This window comes from Gymnodraco acuticeps, unplaced genomic scaffold (assembly GCF_902827175.1).
Source record: "Gymnodraco acuticeps unplaced genomic scaffold, fGymAcu1.1, whole genome shotgun sequence".
Lineage (NCBI taxonomy): Eukaryota > Metazoa > Chordata > Actinopteri > Perciformes > Bathydraconidae > Gymnodraco > Gymnodraco acuticeps.
In genome coordinates this window covers 48,146-65,590 of record NW_022990611.1, presented here as the reverse complement: position 1 = coordinate 65,590, position 17,445 = coordinate 48,146, and the positions used below count along the sequence as shown (strand labels likewise).

The window sequence follows — 17,445 nt, the reverse complement described above, 5'->3', positions numbered from 1 at the left end:
ACAGGTATTTGAGTTCAACATGTAAGACGTAGAAAGTTCAGGTATTTGAGTTCAACATGTAAGAAGTAGAAAGTACAGGTATTTGTGTTCAACATGTAAGAAGTAGAAAGTACAGGTATTTGTGTTCAACATGTAAGAAGTAGAAAGTTCAGGTATTTGTGTTCAACATGTGAGAAGTAGAAAGTACAGGTATTTGTGTTCAACATGTAAGAAGTAGAAAGTACAGGTATTTGTGTTCAACATGTAAGAAGTAGAAAGTTCAGGTATTTGTGTTCAACATGTGAGAAGTAGAAAGTACAGGTATTTGTGTTCAACATGTAAGAAGTAGAAAGTACAGGTATTTGTGTTCAACATGTAAGAAGTAGAAAGTACAGGTATTTGTGTTCAACATGTAAGAAGTAGAAAGTTCAGGTATTTGTGTTCAACATGTGAGAAGTAGAAAGTACAGGTATTTGTGTTCAACATGTAAGAAGTAGAAAGTACAGGTATTTGTGTTCAACATGTAAGAAGTAGAAAGTACAGGTATTTGTGTTCAACATGTAAGAAGTAGAAAGTACAGGTATTTGTGTTCAACATGTGAGAAGTAGAAAGTACAGGTATTTGTGTTCAACATGTAAGAAGTAGAAAGTACAAGTATTTGTGTTCAACATGTAAGAAGTAGAAAGTACAGGTATTTGAGTTCAACATGTAAGAAGTAGAAAGTACAGGTATTTGGGTTCAACATGTAAGAAGTAGAAAGTTCAGGTATTTGTGTTCATCATGTAAGAAGTAGAAAGTACAGGTATTTGAGTTCAACGTAAGAAGTAGAAAGTACAGGTATTTGAGTTCAACATGTAAGAAGTAGAAAGTACAGGTATTTGAGTTCAACGTAAGAAGTAGAAAGTACAGGTATTTGTGTTCATCATGTAAGAAGTAGAAAGTACAGGTATTTGAGTTCAACGTAAGAAGTAGAAAGTACAGGTATTTGTGTTCAACATGTAAGAATTCAAAGTAAAAAGTCGTCAGAAAAATAAGTAGCGGAGTAAAGTACTGATACCAGAAAAATGTACTTAAGTACAGTAACGACAGTACAGTAATGGATTGTACAGTAATCAACTTCAAAGTCCTCCTGATTACTCACAAAGCCCTCAACAACCAGGCCCCCCCACCTCACAGACCTGCTGCACCACCACACCCCTTTCCGCTGCCTCCGCTCATCAGAAGCCAACCTCCTATCCATCCCCACCCGCATCAACCACCGGACCTGGGGGGACAGAGCCTTCTCCGTCGCTGCCCCCTCCCTCTGGAACTCACTCCCACAACCCATCAGAGACTGCACTGACCTCACCACCTTCAACACACTCACAAAAACTCACCTCTTCAATCTGGCTTTTAATGTGTGATTGTTTTTTGTATTGCTTAATTTTAATTTGACTTTAACTATACATATTTATTTGTTGTTCTTTTCTTTTCTTTTCAGTATATCTGTAAATTATCTTTGAGCACCTGTACAAGCGCTAACAAATTTAATCTATTATTATCATTATTATTATTAACGAAGTATTTGTACTCCCCTACTTCCCACCTGTTGTTCCTTCACATGACAGAGAAGAGACAGCCACTTTATTGTTTCTCTGAATATCATAAAGCCCTTGACAAGCCAATTTTAGTTTAGAGTGCTCGGTGCTGTTGTTTGTTCCAGTCCATCCACATGTCAAAGCCTCTCCGTCTATCATAGGGAAAAAACAACACTCGAGATGGAATCCATCAGCAAACAGACAACGAGGGACAATCTGAGGCGGCCGCCGCACACTTTCAGAGTGACGTTTAGAAGTGTCACCACATGAAGCACCAGAAGGATTTAAAAGCCGGGCTCCTCCGGTAATGCCAGTCTTTAGACAGGCGCTTGTGCCCGGTGCTTTCTACGCTTTTAAAAGACCATAATTGATCTTTTCTGTTGCAAGCAAAGGTCACGAGAGACTTGAACAAAGTGACGAGATATTCAGCGAAGCAGTGGCCTTGTACTCGAAGAAAGACGGAGAAAGATTTTCCACAAAATGTTTCCAACTCTAGCTGGAGCTCATAAAACATGCTATTTTAAGATAAGATAAGATGGACCTTTACTATACAACATGCTATGCTGTATTATTCTATTTAATGTGTAATTTGTTGTTTTATTCATGAAACCTACTTGAATCATATTCAATCACTATTTCACAATTTGATGTCTTTTATTTTTTGTTAAAGGGGTGCAAATATGCTTTTTGTTTTCCTGTAGTGTTTTATATAGGTTTTAGTGGATGTTAATGGTCTGCAAAGGCTAAAATCCATGTCCCTGCCTGAAACACCTCCATTGGACTCCTTGTATTTACTTCCAGAACCGTGACATCACTATGTAAAACTTGCGCTACTATTGGTTAGCGCTCCATCACGTTGTACTTGATAGGCTAAGGGGCGGGACATCTCTAAGCGGTCGACCAATCCCAACTGAGCAGACTGGGCAATGGTTTTCTACTTCTGTATGTTGCATTGTTGGAGGAGCTTGAGACTTAAGACTGACACAACTTTAGTTATTGTTTATATGACAAATAAAGCCTTTGAAACTTTAAAATGTATTCTCAATCAGTGAAGTTCGGTGCTCTGACAATCTTCCCCAATCATTGTCAATCAACCACAAAGTAAGCAGCAAGAAACATCCATTTCTTATCCCAAAAAATAGTTCCGAAGCCTTAAATCTAAAGCTCTGAAACTTAGATTCAAACACCCCAAAGATAAAACAGCAAATAAAATGACATGGTGGTTCACCTGAAGCCTTTAATCTCTCTCTTTATACGGAGCAGCTGCCATGACTGCTTCTTCCTCCCTGCGTGACTTCTACATCATTTCTTAGTGCCACATCATTTGGTGCAATAAATTATCGTGCAGTTTTGTGCAATGCAATTAGTCGTGCAGGCGCTTGAGACAAATCACGAGTGGAAACATGTCTGCAGGTGTCTGGGTTCATTCATTTGGTCTCGATACACTTGGATTTCTGTTCATAAAACCCGCTAATAAAATGCACAAATGTCCAATTTACACACGCAGAGTGCAGCGGCCGGCTCATCTATTTTATTACAGCCCCTGCAGCTTGGACTCAATGATGTTCAGTAAGTGAGGTGAAGTATTTTTAACTTCAATTACTTCAGGCTTACTTTCTTGTAGTGCTTGTGGTGTTTGGGTTTCGAACAAACATAGAAGTTGTAACACTGTGCAGCATGTAAGGGGAACTTCTGCAGCAATGGAGAGTCAGGACTCAGAGAGACACGAGGAGAGTTGGAGCTTTGATGTCAAACAATGATGTTTATTACAAGGATACGGCCGGAGAATTCATATCACAAGTCACAGCAGCAAAAGGTTCTGACTGCACGGGTGGGTTGTCATGTCAATTCTGCCAGCCTATCTCTCGATAGACCTTTTAACTACTATTATATACTACACACATTATAACTGAGTGAATGTAAAATGTCAGGATACAGTTATGAAGACATATCTGACATTTCCACTGGGTGACTAATTTCAATTGATGTTGAAACAACTCTCACAACACTCTTAAAATAACATGACTTTCTGAAGATCTAAATCTCAAATTAAATCTATTGTCCATCTATATTTTGATTATTATTTAATCAAAGATTCATTCGAAGTCAATCAAATACTTATTTCACTTCAGGGTGATAGCTGGAGACCCCATCTAGTCATTCAGAGAAAATCAGGACAATCTGATGTAGAATTTCAAAATAAAATACTTTTGAAATCTCATATATGGGCTATCGTCCTTCTGTTTTTATACAAGAATAAATAAAAAACTGTCAAATTATCAAAGACTTATTTCACTCCAGGGTGATAGCAGAACACCCCATCTAGTCACTCAGAGAGAATCAGGACAATCTGATGTACAGCTTCAAAATAAAATACCTTTGAAGTCTCATATATGAGCTATCGTCCTTCTGTTTGTATCCAACAGTTCAAATGTTCGAATTACATTAAACCAGAATTGGCTTTCATTTAGAAAATCTGGTCACCTTATTGTAGAGACATGTTTTGTTGGCAATTATTGTACATTAGGTTTTTCGTACCATGAGCGGAACAAATACAAATGAAATTAAATATGTCATTCAAGAAGAGATAACTGAGGATATTCATGGGAAAAATGCTAAGATAATGTATGGTTTATTCAAAAAGATGTTGTCCCGTAAAGAATAACTACAGTGTTTCGCTGCATTACTTTTAAAGCCAATTGTTTTAAAGTTCCAAAAGTATTGTGGAAAATGTTTGTATGTTTTAAAAAAGTAGAAAGTTATCCTCTAGTGTTTAATACTTCAGGGCTAAATATAGGAGAGAAATAAACTTTTGCAGAAAAACAACACAATTCTGAAGTCAGATTCCACTTATATATTCATATGATTTTGGATGTGGTGGATTAATGTGCCAGAAAGGATTCACACACACACACACACACACACACACACACACACACACACACACACACACACACACACACACACACACACACACACATACATTAATGACAAGAGAACCAGATTCACGGGGCAGAAGCCTAAGGCATGTTAGTAAATGGATGCATAAATAAACTCTTAAAAGTTTTCATGAGGCACTGGGTTGCGTGATGTATCGTTCGTACAGTAGAGCTGGAGCTTCTTCAACTTTTTATTAACTTCATTCAGGGATAGACTCAGTTTAAGAGGAGTTAATAGAAGTGACACCAGAAGTCTTTTTATGAGAGACTAAAGTCACTTTCTGTGTAAAAACATCACTAAACATGAATCCTGCTGAGGACCCAATGCAACAACAAAAGAAAATAATTGATTTTCTGCTGTTATCATTTTCATTTCCACTATAACTGATATTTCCACAGACCAATAAAGTAACTAAGGAGAAACAAATCTAATACTATTACAATCAATATTGGCAATATGTACAAATGTCAAAACACAATCCAAAAATCCATCACATTGTGAAATCAAAACATGTATTAAAAAAACTAATCTTGTTCTGGGTTATGATCTCTGATGGTTTGGAGGCATTTATTCCTGAGCTATCATGCTTCCAATTCCAGGGATATTTAAGAAAAATAAATGTTTGACCACAGATTTGATGCTAGTCTGGAATCAATGCTCTCAAACATCACATCTAAAGCACGTTCTGCTGTAGTTGTTCATAGATTTTTAACGCCAAATTGACAGGAACCTTTTAGAAATGCTAATTAATACACATATTTTTGGACAAGAGCGGTGATATTTCCAGCTTTAACCCTCCTGTTGTCTTCGTTCCCCCCTTACTTTGGTGTTCGCGGTCAAATTTGACCGGTCCTGTTTTAACTGCTATTACATTAACACAAAAACCATTAATCACCACCAAATTTCATTTAACACCCTTTCAAACTGTACATATTGTATCAGACTGCTGGTATACATGAAAAACTGCAGTAAATATACAAAGAACAGACACTGAACATGTATTGCGTGTGCCAGGTGTGATCCATGTGGGGGGATGGGCACATAAGGGGGGGGAAACACATCTAGTGTGTGTGTGTGTGTGTGTGTGTGTGTGTGTGTGTGTGTGTGTGTGTGTGTGTGTGTGTGTGTATGTGTGTGTGTGTTTTATCTGATCCGGATGGTTACTAAATCCTTTTCTTTATGGCGGTCATGTTTGACCGGGAACACCATGGTGTTACAAAGTTGACTAAATCATCCAAAATGCAATGAAAGTGGTGATCAGCAATTGTATATGTTCAAATGTCTCCTGTGAAGGATATCATGAAGCCTTGATGCAATGGAATGTCAAACAAAAAAGTTATGATTGATGAAAGTAGTGAATCGGTCAGATTTGACCCGAAGACAACAGGAGGGGTAAAGGCTCATAGCAGTTGCCAAAATATACAAAAAGGTGTAAATGTGGAGGGAAAAGACTGAGAGCAAACATTAAAAGAATTTGAAGTGAACTGTCATTATATATATAATGTGTAAATATAGGGAGCACCTCTTCTTATTAATGCTCAAAGTTTATTTACACTTCGTCAAGCCAGGATCTCTTGTGTTTTGGATAAAATAATGTATGGATACATGTTCAAATCGTATTGCCTGAGCCATGGTGCTGTATGCAAGCACAGTGGTTGTAAAAAATATATACTATTTCAGTCAAACAACTCACGTGTTTCTTTAACATGTGTATTAGAAGCAGCATATAGTTGAGTTTAGCATCTAGGCTCGGGCCTCATCACTCCACAGATATACAAAGCACCATGAGTGATGATTAAATAAATAACTAACCCCCGAGCCTACAGGTGGAAGCTGGGGTGGTGGTGGGGCAGCAAGCAGCAGCGACGTAGAGTAGCTGCGGCAATAGCAGCAGCAAGCAATGCATGGAGAGAGATCTGGCAGGTTCAATAGAGCGGCATATTAAGGAGACTCTGTTTGGTTGGTTGCAGAGTGGCAAGGGGGCGTTATGTATGAATGCAGCATAAGTGCTCGAGTTGACTGCCTGAACTAGCTCGCAGGCTCCGCCCCATTAGTATTAGCTCTGCACGTAAAGGAAACCATTTTTTTTCTGTTTTAGGCACTCTTTATATTATAATACTGCTGATTTGAGTCAAGTTGGGCTATGTACAGTAGATGTACTTGCTTAATATGGAAGCTACATTTTCACTGAACTTCTGTGTTGTATTGATGCATCCAAAGCATTTTGCAGAATAATAACAGTTTGTGCATTAAAATGGGCCCCTTTTTATGTAAATAACGCTTTTCACCGTCATGGAATTATATCTCGTGTTTTGTTCGATGTTTAAATTGAAGTCCTACTAATTAAAACAATTGAAGGGGTGTTACCGGGTGTCTTGTTTGAAACTATGTTCTCTCAAATGCTAAAAATGTCAAAAGTCAGGTAGAGAAGACAGGATATTACAGTTGGTCCTGTTTTGACTTGTGTGCAACACCACGTAAAATATTGGGATTGTACGTTTCTGCAAAACCACAGACACGTTAAATGTCAATGTTTCATTCAAGCTTCATATCACGCTTGGTGATTGGTGCTAAACTACTTGGTTTGGGTTTAAAAAAAGGCTACGTAGCTAACAACATGAGTCACATTATGTTATGTCGGTAAAAATATCTCAACTTTAGCTTTCCCCCGGGACACCCACGGTGTTTAACCGGCAGCGGATGGTCTCACTTTATCCTGTGTTCTAAAAATAAAACTTGGTGGAGAGAACTGCTGGCACTTGCAGAAAGAAATTAGGCTTTAAACTAGCTTTTTTAACATGACAAATGAAATCCATGGAGGGAGGATTTCTTCCCAGGCTGTTATCAATTTGCCGTGTTTGTGATGTATTCCAGGCTGTTTTGCTGATGAATTTAGTTTTTCATTTTCCCGCAGACTGCCTCATTTTCTTTCAACCCAGTTACTGAAATTACCCAACGTCGTCTGTAAGAATCACTGCAGAACAATGTGAGATGTGCTGCATGTAGAGGGGGGGGGGGGGTTATTGATTGTGATAACATCAGTAAATACAAAGCACTGGATCATGACTCAAGATTCAACACACAGGATATTGTGGTTGGGAGTAGAAATCTCATCTGCATAGCATTTGACCACTTCCTGTGCCCTGGTCTCAGAGCCAATGAGATCTCTCCATATGGTTTAGGAAAATATCTGAAACAAGGTCTGTGGTTGAGACACATTGAAGAGACGCATCACGTTTTGTTCTACGACATTAAATCCATCAGCAGTGACCCCACTGGTGATTTCTGAAGAGTTGACGTGTCTGAGAAACGATGGTTGTTACCAAGTGGCTGAATAGGACTACAGAAGTCGTGGAGGCCGTTGTACGTCATTACGCCGAACACGTGAACACTCCTCTAAGTTAGTTTGCCCTGTTCTGCTTGAAAGCAAGTACCTGCCTCCTGCAGACTGTTCAAACAAACGCTTCAACTCGTTCCATTTAGAATCTGTAGTTTTGAATATGGATCTTAAGTCGGCGTGACGTTGAAGCAGCGACCCTGCTGTAGTTCCTTTATAGCATAACGTTAGCATTTTGCTTCTGGCGATTAGATGTATGATTAGACAATTAGAAAAGTAAGGTAGATTATCCGGCTGAACAAAACGTGCATTTATCAAACAGGTTCGTTTTCCACAGACCTTATTTTATACAATATTCCAAAAGCCTATGTCGAAAGCCCATTGCTTTTTTGTCGAGGTTACCCATACACAGTTTATTTCCGGGTCGGCCTACAAAAATACGGCATCCCTGCACCGCTGTATTATTATGTGAAAACCCACCAATGTGTTTAACTTGTTGTACATACAGTGCCACACTGCTAACCATATTGATATGTACTGTAAAGGACGTGCTTTTAAGTAAAATTATCTCCATAAATGTTGATTTTCTTTGGACTTAATGACCTTCAGGATGTGAACTGTTTTTAACCCTCCTCTTATCCTTGGGGTCAATTTGACCCCATTCAATGTTTAACGTATCTAAAGAAATGGTTCACATTATTTGTTTTGCTTAGTATTTCATGACTTTTCCTAATTTAGTGAGAACTAATGGGTAAACATAAAATGAAAGATCTTTTTTTAAATGTCCTGTACACACTTTGTACGCATCGGTGTTCCTTGGCGTCAATTTGACCCCAGGCTGTTTTAGTAATATAAAACATAAAAATGTCAATATTTTACACATGTTTGTGTTGATTGTGTAGGATGATATCGAGGTGACTATTACATGCAAATGTATCATTGTAAAAAAAAACGACCCTCTGCTTTAGTTATTGGTCCTTTAACAACATCAAAAATATCTTACTTTAACATTTTATTTCAATCAGTGAGATTTTATGGTGATTTATATATTTTTCAATAGTCACATAATAGGAATTCTGGATGTATAAAGGGGGATGTGGGGGGGAAGGTTGGGGTAATGTTTTATTTAAATGGTTATTTAGGTAGTCAACTAAGACACCTAAAGCACCAGAGACATACATTTTGGTTACAATTTGGAATATGATCATTGTCTTGAGTTTTAAACTACCGGGGTCAAATTGACAAAGGGTGTAAAGTAAATCTGAGGATACCAGGAGGGTTAAAGCAGATTGCAGCTAATATCTGAGATTTTTTGTTGCTGTCTCGTATAATATTTACTATGCTGCAAGTGTGATCTTTTTTAGTTGGTACTCCTAAATAAAAAAAAACATTTATCTATTATTATTTATTTATTTTAGAACAGAGACATTTTTGACATTCAGCCTTTACTTTTACTTGTTGTACATACACTGCTAACCATATCATTATGTAAAGGTGTGCTTTTCATTTCCATAAATGTTGATTTTCTTTGGGCTGAATGACCTTGAAAAAACTTGAGTTGAGCTCCATGAAGTGAATTGTTTTAGGAGCAGATTAACATGCTAATATCTGAGATTTGTTTTTTCACACTGCTTATGGCTGCTTTTATACCTTTAGAAAATACCTTTTTCATGTTCACTTTTATCATGAAGCCAATTTCCACAATGAACCTCGCAGCTTCATTCACTTGAAATCCCTAATTGGACAGAGACAAAGCTGGTGAAATAAAAAGATATGTTTCAACTCTGTCTGTCCCTTTTGCTTTGAAAACACTTTTGATGGTGGGATGATTAACATATGAAGGCCAGCACCGCCTGGCTGAGAGCAAACAGCTATTTTGAAACAAAAGGTGGGATGAATATTGATTTACAGCGAGTGTTTTCTGCACGTGTGTGTGAGTGTTTTTGCATGTGTGTGTGTGTGTGTGTGTGTGTGTGTGTGTGTGTGTGTGTGTGTGTGAGCAGTGAGGAGAGGTCAGCTGCAGTTGTGTCGCCAGAGGTGTGAGGTATTGAAGTACAGATACTTTGTTACTGTACTTAAGTACAGATACTTTGTTACTGTATTTAAGTACATCTTTCTGGTATCAGTACTTTACTCCACTACTTATTTTTCTGATGACTTTTTACTTTCTACTTATCACATGTTGAACCCAAATACCTGTCCTTTCTACTTCTCACATGTTGAACTCAAATACCTGTACTTTCTACTTCTTACATGTTGAACCCAAATACCTGTACTTTCTACTTCTTACATGATGAACTCAAATACCTGTACTTTCTACTTCTTACATGTTGAACACAAACACCTGTACTTTCTACTTCTTACATGTTGAACCCAAATACCTGTACTTTCTACTTCTTACATGTTGAACCCAAATACCTGTACTTTCTACTTCTTACATGTTGAACTCAAATACCTGTACTTTCTACTTCTTACATGTTGAACACAAATACCTGTACTTTCTACTTCTTACATGTTGAACACAATACCTGTACTTTCTACTTCTTACATGTTGAACACAAATACCTGTACTTTCTACTTCTTACATGTTGAACACAAATACCTGTACTTTCTACTTCTTACATGTTGAACTCAAATACCTGTACTTTCTACTTCTTACATGTTGAACAAATACCTGTACTTTCTACTTCTACATTTGAACCAAATACCTGTACTTTCTACTTCTTACATGTTGAACCAAATACCTGTACTTTCTACTTCTTACATGTTGAACCAAATACCTGTACTTTCTACTTCTTACATGTTGAACCAAATACCTGTACTTTCTACTTCTCACATGTTGAACAAATACCTGTACTTTCTACTTCTTACATGTTGAACACAAATACCTGTACTTTCTACTTCTTACATGTTGAACCAAATACCTGTACTTTCTACTTCTTACATGTTGAACCAAATACCTGTACTTCTACTTATTTCATGTTGAACTCAAATACCTGTACTTTCTACTTCTTACATGTTGAACCCAAATACTGTACTTTCTACTTCTTACATGTTGAACCAAATACCTGTACTTTCTACTTCTTACATGTTGAACTCAAATACCTGTACTTTCTACTTCTTACATGTTGAACCCAAATACCTGTACTTCTACTTCTTACATGTTGAACACAAATACCTGTACTTTCTACTTCTTACATGTTGAACTCAAATACCTGTACTCTCTACTTCTTACATGTTGAACACAAATACCTGTACTTTCTACTTCTTACATGTTGAACTCAAATACCTGTACTTTCTACTTCTTACATGTTGAACTCAAATACCTGTACTTACCTGTACTTCTCTTTCATGTTGAACACAAATACCTGTACTTTCTACTTCTTACATGTTGAACTCAAATACCTGTACTCTCTACTTCTTTCATGTTGAACACAAATACCTGTACTTTCTACTTCTTACATGTTGAACACAAATACCTGTACTCTCTACTTCTTTCATGTTGAACTCAAATACCTGTACTTTCTACTTCTTACATGTTGAACTCAAATACCTGTACTTTCTACTTCTCTACATGTTGAACTCAAATACCTGTACTTTCTACTTCTCCTCATTTTCCAAACAGCTGGTTCCTTTAGTTTGAATGTGTGTTTGATGCGTGATCATTATTCTTTAGAGTCATTGCGTGCCTATTGATTTGAACACGATCCGTGTATCCATCATTTCCTGGTCTTCTCTAAAGAAGAGGGACCAATGGAAACGTTGTCATGTTGCCGTTGTTCAGCATGGAAACATTCATTAGCTAACAATGACATTATTGTTCTATTCATATAAAGGGAGGTCAGGTACTCTTTAAAGCAGCTGCTAGTTATGGGTACTTTTGACTTAGACCTATTATGCTATATTGGAAACATATATTGTAGGGCCATACCTATACAAAACATGTCTGTGAAGTTTTTTGCTCAAAATACCAAACAGATCCCCCATTGTAGCCGCGCCTTATACTGCTCATTACTCTCTATTCCAGCCCTGTTAGAGAAACGCGGATTTCGGGTCCTTAGCTTGAAAAAAATAAAAGAGGAGGCGGAGCTAATGCCTGATCAGAATTCTACCGGAGATAAAGTTAAATTCTGCTGTGATAAAACGCCATCCTGTTCTAAACCACACCAAGGATTATTTCTGAAACAGTATGGAGCTCAAATGCTTTTTCTCTCTCACGTTTATCACAAGTAGAGTTCCTTTTTTTAATTTCCTGCTTTTTAAACACATGCTCTCTAGTACAGGTTAGCTCTGAGTGTTAGCGAGGCTAGCTAATGTAAACAAAGACGAGATTACGTCCAAAACACGTCAGGCATTGTTTCTGATAGCAACTTTCTTGGGTCCACCGTTGATTAGACGTCAGATCGGCAGCAAATCTGTATCCGCTCGTTGTACACCGGTTTTTAAAAGATTTGGGTACGAAGGAAAAGAGAGAGGGTTTTATTTTCTGACGCTGCTGAGTTCTCAGACGCACCGGGGACACATATTAATGTATAAAAGACATAAAAAAGTGCATTTTGCATGATAGGTCCCCTTTAAGTACATTTCAAAGCCCATACTTCTTTACTTGTACTTGAGTAAAGAAGTTTAGTCAGTACTTCTACTTTTACCAGAGTATTTTTAAACACGAGTATCTATACTTCTACTTGAGTGAAGGATGTGTGTACTTTTGCCATCTCTGTGTGTCGCTGCCTGCAGACACACTCCTAGTTGGATTTGTCCTCCGTGCTGCAGGCTGGGGGGGGGGGGGGGGGTGTATGAAGTGAAGAAGGAAGTAGTCACACTCCACATGTTCTTCCAGGAGGAGCGGCTCTATCAGCAGTCACTACTGAGCGCTCAGCCTGCTACTTCATCCATGCTTAAGGCAAACAGAAGATCAAGGATGAGTCCAAGCAGCGGATTGACACTGAGGAGTCTTCACTAAACACTCGCTCATCACACTGGAGATCACCTGAAGATCACTGCATTATCTCCTCTCCTTCTACACTCTATGCTTCTCTTCTTTTTTGTCTTTCAAGATCCAAGGCTTTTATTGTCATTCGTACAGTACATAGCTACAGTGTAGATATATCAATGAAAATCTGAGGCCACAAGCTCCTCTAACAGTGCAACACAATAAAACAGATACAATAGTTAAAAGTGCAAGTAAATACAAATAAAATATAAATAAAATATCTCAAACCATGCATTCCATAAATCATACTTTACATTTCATGGCTACCTTCAGAGGTGGTAGAAAAACTCAGATCTTGTACTTGAGTAAAAGTAGAAGTACTCAGGTCTTGTACTTGAGTAAAAGTAGAAGTACTCAGATCTTGTACTTGAGTAAAAGTAGAAGTACTCAGATCTTGTACTTGAGTAAAAGTAGAAGTACTCAGATCTTGTACTTGAGTAAAAGTAGAAGTACTCAGATCTTCTACTTAAGTAAAAGTAGAAGTGCTCAGATCTTGTACTTGAGTAAAAGTAAAAGTACTCAGATCTTGTACTTGAGTAAAAGTAGAAGGACTCACATCTTGTACTTGAGTAAAAGTAGAAGTACTCAGGTCTTGTACTTGAGTAAAAGTAGAAGTACTCAGATCTTGTACTTGAGTAAAAGTAGAAGTACCAGAGTGTAGGAATACTCTGTTACAGTAAAAGTCCTGCATTCAAAATAATCCTCAAGTGAAAAGTAGAAAAGTATTCTCATCAAAATATAGTGAAAGTAGCGACAGTAAAAGTAGTCGTTGTGCAGATCGGTCCATTTCAGAATAATATATATGATATGTTTTATAATGATTGATCATGAAAGTGTTCTCAAAGCTGGTGAAGGTGCAGCTAGTCTGAATGACTTTGTATACTGCAGGGTAGCTGGTGGATTTACTACAGGTGGAACTAAAGTCTGATTCAACACTTGATTAGATTTCACATCATTCATCCACATCTGTGAAGTAACTAAAGGGATTAAATACATGTAGTGGAGTACAAGTACACCATATACATCTGAATTGAAATGGAGAAGAAGTACAGAGTAGCATAAAATGGAAATACTCAAGTAATACTCAACATTGTAATTAAGTACAGTACTTGAGTAAATGAGTTATCTTGCGTTGTTTCCTGCAGCAGAAACTCATTGGAAGAAAACAGCGAGGCATCTTCACACCTCAGCGGAGAATCACACGTATCACAGTAAGTCTAAACACACCTGGAGATCCTTAACACCCTGTGTGTGAAAGCTGTGCCCTTTTTATGTTACCACAGGTGCTAATGCAGGTGTCTGCAGAAGGCAATCCAGGCCTCAGTTCTAATTTCATTAAGCTTTAATTCACAACAAATAAACTGTGCTGGTTGCACTCTGCAAGATGTTATGTTATTAACAAAATAAAGTACAACAGGAAGAGTGTGCTGTTGGTAAACACTGAGACTGGTAGAACATCGACTGCAGTGTGAACCCAGAATATTGAAAGCACTGCATTTTAGAAATTCCAAAAAATGTTTCAAGGAAAGGCACATCATTATAATTATTATTGCAAAATGATGTGTTTCTTTGTATGTCTTTGGTGTAGCTGTTATATGATATACAATAAAGTCTTTGGATCTTTGAATCAAATTTGATCTTTTGCAAGTAGAAATGAACACAGTAGATATACTGTGACATCTGACATCCTCGTGGATTCATCTTCTTATTACAGACACATGCATTTCCTAACATTCGGTCTATATGCTGTAAAATGTATTATCTCTTTGATTTACACACGGCATCTATTGCACGTCTGTCCGTCCTGGGAGAGGGATCCCTCCTCTGTTGCTCTCCCTGAGGTTTCTCCCATGTTCCCTTTAAACTGTGGGGTTTTCTCTGGAAGTGTTTCCTTGTACGATGTGAGGGTCTAAGGATAGAGGGTCTAAGGACAGAGGGTCTAAGGACAGAGGGTCTAAGGACAGAGGGTCTAAGGACAGAGGGTGTCTTTTTCTCATACTGATATTCTGAACAATCTGTGCTGTTGTATTTGCTGTAAAGTGTCTCTACTGTGGGCTATTTTTATTATATGTACAGCACTTTGGCTCGACCAAAAATCGTTTATAAATGTGCTATATAAATAAAACTTGATTTGATTTGAAACAATGCTATTTATAATAATAATAATCCAAGGTTATTTATGTTGCGCTTCTCTTCTCCTGGCGCTTAAGGACCATTAAGACCTTATATAATATACAATATTCCATATCCTTCACAGGTTGCACATATAAACTCAGCTCACCTTGACAGCTGCGCCCTGTTTGCTGTGTAACTGTTTACGGTCTGCTTGAATTCACTTAACATGCAGCTCACATGCAGCGTGTAACAGTAAGTAAACAACCCGTGTACAACATCGATAAATACAAAGCCTATTTACTGCTCAGAAGAAAGGCTTCGGCAAGTTGAAGCACGAGGCATTTTTGTGTGATCTGAAGAAACAGATCAGTCTGGTTTCACTCTGACTTCTACAAGCTGAGCCTTCAACCTGTAAGAACTTCAAAAATGCACCAGTACTAGCTAGCTCTTTATTTCAATATGGTCCCTTTTAGTTTTTTTACCATGGTGTACATATTTAATTACTGCACTTTATTCTTACGTATGTGTCACATGGCAATGTATTTTAATTATTCATTATTGCATGGTTTTAAGTGTGTGTGTTTTATACCTTTTTATTGTGTGATTTTACTCTGAAATGTGTTTGCATTTTTAACTGGTTTTAACTTCCTGCTGCATGCTTTTATTTTGAAATGTTTGGATTGGCCTTGCCACGCTGATTGACAATGAGTGACCACACCTGGAGCCAATTTACAGCCTATAAAGGGAAGGAGAAGAGCAGCAGAGGACAGACGGAGAGAGGCTGAAGGAGACAGCAGAAGCAGAACGCACCAGGAGCAGAGGCACACGCAACAAAGGGATTAAAAGACAAGGCAGTCCAAGAGAGGGTCGACGGAGCACCTTTACAGCCCTGGAAAGACTGGTTTTGAGAAAAGACTTTTAACCCTTTTAACATTTGAATTCTTTGTATTGTTTTAACTACGTTTAATTGTATCTTTTCACTGAGATTATATTTTAGACAGCTCTGATTTTAGTTTTCTTAGTAAATATGTTATGTTCTACTGAATAAATGATTGTGTTTTAAACTTAGTAGTCGGCTCCTTGATTACCCAGTTTTGCTCTCCACCTGATTTAAAAGAACTCTTTCCCTCTCCTTAAATGAATACCCCTCCCCCCTCCTTTACATATGCGGCGTGTATTTGTTGTGATGTTTTTGTTTTAATGGCACCTTTTAAAAAGGGAGAAGCTTTTCTTTCTTTCATTGTACATGTATAATGACATTAAATGATTATATAATGTATATGGTGCCACAGTGACTCATCCTAAAACCCAGAAGTAAGTTGGCATGTCACCACTTCCGGTTCCCTCGACATAAAGCAATGCAATTTCTCCAAAGGATTTAGGAGAATATCTGGAAACAAGGTCTGTGGTTGAGACACATTGAAGAGACGGTTCACGTTTTGTTCTACGACATTAAATCCATCAGCAGTGACCCCACTGGTGATTTCTGAAGAGTTGACGTGTCTGAAAAACGATGGTTGTTAACAAGTGGCTGAATAGGACTACATAAGTTGTCGAGGCCGTTGTACGTCATTACGCCGAACACGTAAAACACTCCTAAATTAGTTTCTGTTCTGCTTGAAAGCAAGTCCCTGCCTCCTGCAAACTGTTCAAACAAACGCTTCAACTCGTACCATTTAGAATCTGTAGTTTTAAACATGGATCTTAAGTCGGCGTGACGTTGAAGCAGCGACCCTGCTGTAGTTCCTTTAACACGTTAGCATTTTGCTTCTGGCGACTAGATTTATTATTAGAAAATGATAAAAGTAGGATAGCCATGTGGAGATTATCCGGCTGAACAAAACGTGATCCGTCTCTTAAATGTGTTTCAACCACAGACCTGATTTCCAGCTATTTTCTTAAACCCTATGGAGAAATTGCATTGCGTTTTTATCGAAGGAACCGGAAGGAGTTCACTTCCGGGTTTTAGGACGTGTCACTGCGGCACTTTGAGCATTAGGAAAAGCGCTATAAAAATCCCATTTATTATTATATTTAGACATGTCCTTACTATATATCTGCTGTGGTAATCATGTACATTTCCCCCGGTACAAATAAAGGATTTCTCATTCCTAGAATCAAAGAAAGGGAAAATAAAACATATTTATGCCTTTTGTGTGTTTTTATAACCATAATTGATTTAAAAATAGGCTGAGAAATGAAACTGTCTTGTAATCTGTACATGGACGTGAATGCATTCATTTGTTACCTTTTCTTATCGCCCTGGAAATGGGTGAATATGTGTATGTATATATATAATTTTGTTTATTTATATATATATACTGAATTGCTTATTAAAATAATTTTCTTATCCTGAAACCGGATGACTAACGGGAGGGCAATGTCTGTACTATATTGAATCAGTAAAATACATGTCAAACTAGTTGAACATTACATTTTTACATTTCTATGTGTTTTTATGTTTCTAGTTATTCATGTTTTTAATTATTGTTTTATTATTTTAC

At 37.6% G+C, this 17,445-nt stretch overlaps 1 protein-coding gene across 1 annotated transcript in view; it reads right to left on the bottom strand.

Annotated features, from left to right (window-relative positions):
- The window catches only part of tmem132e (transmembrane protein 132E), a gene marked incomplete at its 5' end in the record, with an annotated part of 76,928 nt that overhangs the window by 14,365 nt on the left and 45,118 nt on the right, over positions 1-17,445 (bottom strand).